The following is a 6,784-nucleotide window of genomic DNA, read 5'->3' as shown; positions in this document are numbered from 1 at the left end:
AGATGATGTTTAGACCTGTTGTCAACCCTCTGGCAACCACTACTTGCTGTTGCTTGGTGAAATTGGTCACACAGATGTACCTACTGCTACACCAAAAGGTTGGACGACCAAGGGTTTGGTGAGTGTTTGCAGACAAGTTGGTATTCACTGATCTCTTTGTATATACTGACAGTACCGGCACCAAAACCCAGTTGGTGCTTGTGTTAGTAAATCTGACTCTTAGACTGTAAAGGTACATTGCACAGGCACGGATTTCTGCTAATGAGTGCTAATAACTAGAATAATAAAATCTCAGTTTCACTCACCAAAACTGAAGCACAAACCTCTTGGATGTCTTTATTTCACAGTAAACTGTAATATTTTTTAGATAATTCCCATAAAAATCCCCCCGAAGACGCCAACAGCACAAAGAGTCCTCAGATCCAGTTCGGTGACTCCAGTTACCGGCAGTCATGAAAACTTTAAATCTTAGAAAAATCTTCTAAAGTATAAATTAAATGCATTTATTTGGAGCCAGCCTCGGCTAGAGGACCAACTGTTGGTTTGGTTTTAGTAAAACGTCTCAGCAGGTTAAAAGAAGCCTGGTGTGGATCCACCTACCATCTGTGAAATTAGCCAGGTGAACCAAACCCTTATGATTATTATTATCTATTTAGTGTATTGTTAGAGTTCCTGTTATCCTCTAATCCTTAAATTAAAGTCATTAAGCTCTATATTATATGAACACAGGCATCAGACGTCACCACATTTAGATGTAAAAATGATGACAATATCCCTGCAGACGTTCATTCATTGTGCCTCTGAAGCAAGAAGCATCATTCAGAATGACTCCACGCTGTCATTCTTTATTTAGTGTTTCAGCGTCACTTCATCTCCACCTCACACGGCACACGGGATTTTTGAATGTCGGCTCCGTTTCCTTCTGTAGTGCTTCGTCTTTTCTTAAAACCAGCTCAGAGTGCGGTCCTGCTTTTGTAAAATGCAGTTTTGTAGTTTTTGTGGTGCTTTTTGGCTCATTTACAGATTCAGCACGGTTTCAGCTGCACAGAAAGTTTGTAATGGTTCACTTCTGCTCTCTTCGTTATATCTAAAGTTCAGTCGTCTTGTTCTGTTGAGGTTTGATCAGTCTCGCTCCAAGCCTGTGCTTTTGTTGCCTTGCACATTAAGTTTAATTTACAGAAAGTATTCTGTGAGTTAGTGACACTGCTTCCATTTGAAACTACAAACTACAAATGGCTTCCTTTCTAAATTTACAGACACGAATCAGTTTACGAATGTCTCACTGGGAATACATAACGACAGCATTGCATTGGTACATTTATAGTTTCATGGCAAATTACTGTTAATATGAACTTTTGTTATTTTGTAAAAATTTGTCAAAACAGAAAAAAAATTGTCTTCCAAGACGCTGAAGTATGCTGTGAAAAAGTGATGCTAGCAAATGCAGTTAACAGTAAAATGGAAATATGTCAGATTACACACAAAAAACCTGAAGTTCTTCTCAGGAATTCCCAAAATCTAAGATATTCAAGTTGCTAAAGCCACTGTTCATATCAAGCATGGTGACAATATATAACAGATGGCCCAGTTTAACAAGTCGTTTTGTCTACAGTTACATTTATTTTGTTTCCTTAAAACCAATAAATCTCCCATACGTGAGATGATTTTTACGGTTTCTGAAACGAGGTTAGCTAAATTTCCGGAAAACCAAATCAGAACCATTTTTATTTAAATAAAATATGTGACTGAGTAACTTGTTAAGGACGAGTGTGAGCTGACCAAAGCCATCTTCAGTATCCCAAACCAACTTGCTAGCATTACTTTTCACAGTAAGTAAAATAAATCCATGTTACGTGAATTAAAGACGTCTTGCGTGTTTGAAACGATGTCTGAACGTGATACTGTGTTGCTGTTTTGTAGTGAAGGGTTTGTCCTGTAAGTGGCCACGTTATTACTCAGTATGATTTTCCTGCAAAATGTTCTCCAGTCACGTCTTTGGGAGAAACCACTTCACCTCAAGCAGGAAGTGGTTAAACTCCAGTTTGTCCTGGGCAAACAAGAAAAGGAGTGGAATTGGAACATCCATTGGTCACCGTTCATTGGAAATAAAAAAGTTAAATTCTTCAGATTTATGGTTTTGGGAAGTGTTGGTCACCTCATCTGTAGATGTAACTGGTGGCTGGTGAACACTCACTTTAACAGAAGTTCTGTTGAAACAGCAGCCTCTGATACAAAACTGCTCAATAATGTTTATTAAGGAGATTTGAGGCGCGAGGAACTCCAGTAAAACCTGCAGAACCAAAACTATGAGTCACTCCAGTGAAGTTGAATCAATTTTGCACACTTGGCACCAGGCTTATTTTACTTTATGTGTCTCCATTTACTTTATACTGTAAGCGGACACAAGAGCCACTTTGAATGGGTTTTGGTGACTCGTCCCATCACTTTGCCCTGTGAATCAGCCCTTTGCTTCTCTGGGTGTAGAAGAGGTTTAAATCAGCTGACGAGGTGACTGGAGGAATTAAACATTTACCAACCTGATGTTCTCTCATGTGCTCATGGTTTTGTCGTCAATTTGTCTTTTTTATTTTTCTGAATCAGTGTGATGGGATGAACTGAAGTTGCTGACCTCGGGTGATCATGATTGGCTATTTAATACTTAAAGCTTACACATGTGCTCATTATTTGACAATAAGGGAGGACGCTGTGTGACAGCTCAGAGCTATTTTTTTTTGACTTGCATTTCAAAAATCACCTTTTCAGGCATCAGTGCACAGTACAGACTTCAGCCTTATTATTTATTTTGACATTGCATTTGTCTCCATAACCTCCAAAACACAGACTCTGACAAACACACATAATGGTGAATTAATGTGATGGTTAAATATCTTAAAGTGGATCCGTTCTGTCTTCTGCCAGTGTATGGACGGCGAATCCCTGTGAATTAATGCTGCTTTTTTTTTTCTCTGCTTGGGTTTTTATGATGTCACGGAGAGCAGATAACCTTAATATGGCCATGTAAGGCACAGTAAGCCCCGCCCACCTGCTGTTAACATCATTTGTTTGGGAGGTGCAGCCCATCAGTGGAAAGTTGTCTTAAAGTGGGAGGAGCTAAGAGAGCTCATTGATAGAAGATAAAGGGGGATTATTTTGAATTGTGCAAAGCTACTCTCGAAGAGCCCAAGAGTAAAATATGAGCAGAATAGATCCACTTTATTGTTTTAGCGGTTTAATATCTGTTACTTTGAGGATGAAGGATTATTTCAGTTTGAAAGTGTGTTTTGGCATATAACACTGTAACCAATGTGTCTGCACTCTTTGCATTGCAGCTGTTATTCATTTGGTGATTCTGAGGAACAGTCCTGTATGAAGCACTCCTTTAACACTGTTTTAAACAGTACACTCTGAGTTAGTGTTAACAGCCAAAGAGGCTTAAAATCCCTCCACAAACGTAGGTTTTGACAAAGTCTTGTGTGTGGAAACACTCCTGGTATCAGTGTTGTGTGTTGGGATTACAATATTTAACTTATTTCACATAAACACTGAAAAGAAAAACGTCTCAACTTTGTACTTGTTGTAGCAGCCAAGTCTTGGAGAAACTGGAAAACTCACTTTAAAGTGCTCAACATAGCAAATAATCGATCACGTGAGTGTTTCTTATTGGCTTGAATCTGAACCTTTCCCCTACATTCAAAGCCATAAATCGAAACACATGTGCACCTAAAACGATCATTTTCTCCACATTTCTGTCCTCTAAAACGCGTGTGTGCTCTTACACTGTGCGTCATTTATTTTTTCAGCTTTCTGTGTGTGAACCCGTCTGCATGTGCATCGATTCTGAATGAAAAGGAGCACTTTATGGCATCTGTGTAGTTAAGAGGGCAATAGTACTCGCTGTGATTATTCTGTTAGGGTTGTATTCACTGTAACTGCATACCAAGCAATGCACTGATCGGCACATTCTGCATAACCTGTAATTTTATGGACATTTTGATTGCTACAAATTATTTGTGCCTTGGCCTTTTACAGTACAGATGTTTCTTTCAATGCAGTTCTTTTAATTTGGTTGTGCTTTTCTCGCTATGGCTGTCAAAACGCACCACAAAGCTGTTGGTAATAGCTGTGTGGAGGGCTGCATTTACATGCGTTTATTGCTCAGCGGCCACGATCTACGGAGCCAAGACTGATAGAAAATCAGCGCAGTAGCTGGTGGGTACTAAATTTTCTCTCTTCAAAAACCACCCCTCCAAACAGCAGCTGATATTGCTTTTACAGTTCCAGTTGGGGGTGCAGCTGCAGGGCAAAAGCACCAACAATGGAAGAAGAGACGCTGTCCACACTGAAATATTTAACCTGGTATTTTTTTGCTGTTTGATGAAACCTCACAATTTGCAGGGTTTTGGTGTGACTCTCAAACTGTCTTTCAAAAATCTTCTTAATCTCCTCCTGAGACCCGAACTCTTTCATGGCATGTATTTTTAATTTCTCTTTGATATTTGGGCTGATTGGTACCTGATGAATGTAAAAACAAATAATTACCTGGTTTTTGTTTTTGACGAAAATGAGATCCACATATGAGGACATGGTTTTAAATTTTGATAGAACAGTGGCAGTATAATGTCCTCGTAAGTGGATGTCAGGCCCTTGTACACGTTGCTCTGCAAAGAAGAAAGCCTTGCATGCATGTTTTATACGGACATGCTGCAGTCTCACAGCAGTTTGTAAAAAATAAACTGATTCAGTTTTATTTATATAATGCCAAAACACAACAATGATAAAGGTAAAGACACAACAATTACATCCCCCTTTAAGCAAGGATTTGGCGACAGCGGTAAGGAAAAACTCCCTTTTAACAGGAAGAAAACTGCAGCACACCTCCAAACCTGGTGTTCCTCATTGGTCTCCCATCAGCGTACTGACCAGGCCGATCAAGACTCAGATTTGTCTTTTTCACACAAACTGAACATTTTGTTTGTGGCTGTGGTGAAGCATGAAGTTTGAAACACATGTGACACAATTTTATAGTCTTTCAACCAAATGTTAGCAGTCTTGTGAACAAGATAAATATCTTGTAAATGCTAAATTTAAAAAGAAGTCATCTCATGGCTTTAAAGAAGGTTAGTAAGAGCCATCTCTCACAGTTTGACATTTAAACATGGATGATGATGATACTCGCTGGTTAGTTAAGCCAGGTGTGACGGACGAAGCTGCACACTCATTGGCTGACAACTTGTAATTGACTGAGTCCTCAGCCAATGAGCTTCTCACTGAACGTGATTTACAAAATAACCCCACATATTTTATTCTGTATGACCTGAAACTAGAAACCAAAGCTATAAACTCATCAGGGTTTCTATAAGACTAGAAGTCCTTCTGCAAACACAGGAGTCGCCCCCTGGTGTCCATTACGCAGAACACAGGTTCTAAACAAAAAGAATATATTTGTAAAAGTGCCAAACAGGTGCTCGATAAATAGCAAATGAATAAATAAATAAAATCACTTCTGCTTAGAGTCTTGGGCCGTACAGTTCCTGTATTTCTCCCACAGGAACGATACAAGAAGAAAATCTGAGAGGAGCGACGTCTAAATGCAGCCGAAACGCAGTAAAAACAAAAGCCAAACGTACGTCTGGGAGATTACTGACAGCTCTGTGTTGGTTGGTGACGGCAGCTTTTCTGGGTCAGAAACAGTTCTGTTGTTCTTAAGTTTCATTTAAGGGAAGTTTGGACAACTTTACACTAGTGGCCTTCAGAGCTGTGCATCATTTTTCTCATACCAGTTTGAAAAAAATGAATAAACTTACCATTTCTATTCTGTATTAGACCACTTTGGATATTTTGTTTTGATGATATAATATGCAAATGTATTCTTACTTGATTTTTTAATTTTTTTTTTGTCTTTTCAATTGCACCAGTTAATAATAAAGCATTGAACTGAAAGCAGATGGTGTGGTTATTACCTGCAAGCGTTAAACCAGAGATGGATTTATGCTACTGAAATCACTCAGGCTGCATCGTTTCTGCACCTGTGGACTCGTTGTTGGTGTCCTTGGTATCAAATGGCTGTTGTTAAATGTCCTGCAGCCCTTTGCAGACACGCTGTGTGTCTTTGGAGTAGATTTGTGTGCATTTGCAGTGTTTGTGTGTCCACTGTGTAATATTTGAGATAATGTAGCTGCTTTGCATGTCGTCTTAGTTCACGTGTGCCTTTTTGAATTGGCTTATTTTTGTCCTTATGTGTGTCTGAGCTTAGCTGTGCATGTCTCCGGCCCTTTGTAGTTGTTTGATGTCCGTATGTAGTGATTTTGTGTACTTTTCTGGTTGTTATGTGTCCCGTCTCTTAGTTGTATCGCAGTACTTTTGCTTCTTTCTTTGTAGTTGTTTTGCATTGATGTCTCTTAGTTTTGTGATCGCTTTGCAGGCTTTTGTAGTTTGTGTGCATCATGTTGTGTGTTGTGAGTCTTTGTGTTCCCATTATTAGCTGTCACTTTTCTATTTTGCAGTTATTTTCCATCCCTTCTTTAGCATCAGTTTGTGGCGTTTATTTGGCTTTTACTTTACGTGTACGCTCTTTCGTAGTTGTTGTGTTTTATGTTGTGTTGGTTTGCACATGTCTGTTTTTGTTTCATTCTGGAGTTGTTTTGTCTCTTTGCAGTGTTTTTGTTCTCAGGCTTGACCCTCATGTGTTGCCTCTGGCTGAAAAACCAGATGAACGTTATTATTTCGCTCACAGCCGAGGCTCCGGCTGTCGCTGCTGTTACTCTGTGAAAATGCTCTTTACTCA

Source organism: Oreochromis aureus, linkage group 18 (genome assembly GCF_013358895.1).
Source record: "Oreochromis aureus strain Israel breed Guangdong linkage group 18, ZZ_aureus, whole genome shotgun sequence".
Classification (NCBI taxonomy): Eukaryota; Metazoa; Chordata; class Actinopteri; order Cichliformes; family Cichlidae; genus Oreochromis; species Oreochromis aureus.
The sequence above is the reverse complement of the archived record's forward strand: the minus strand, read 5'-3'. Positions refer to the sequence as shown.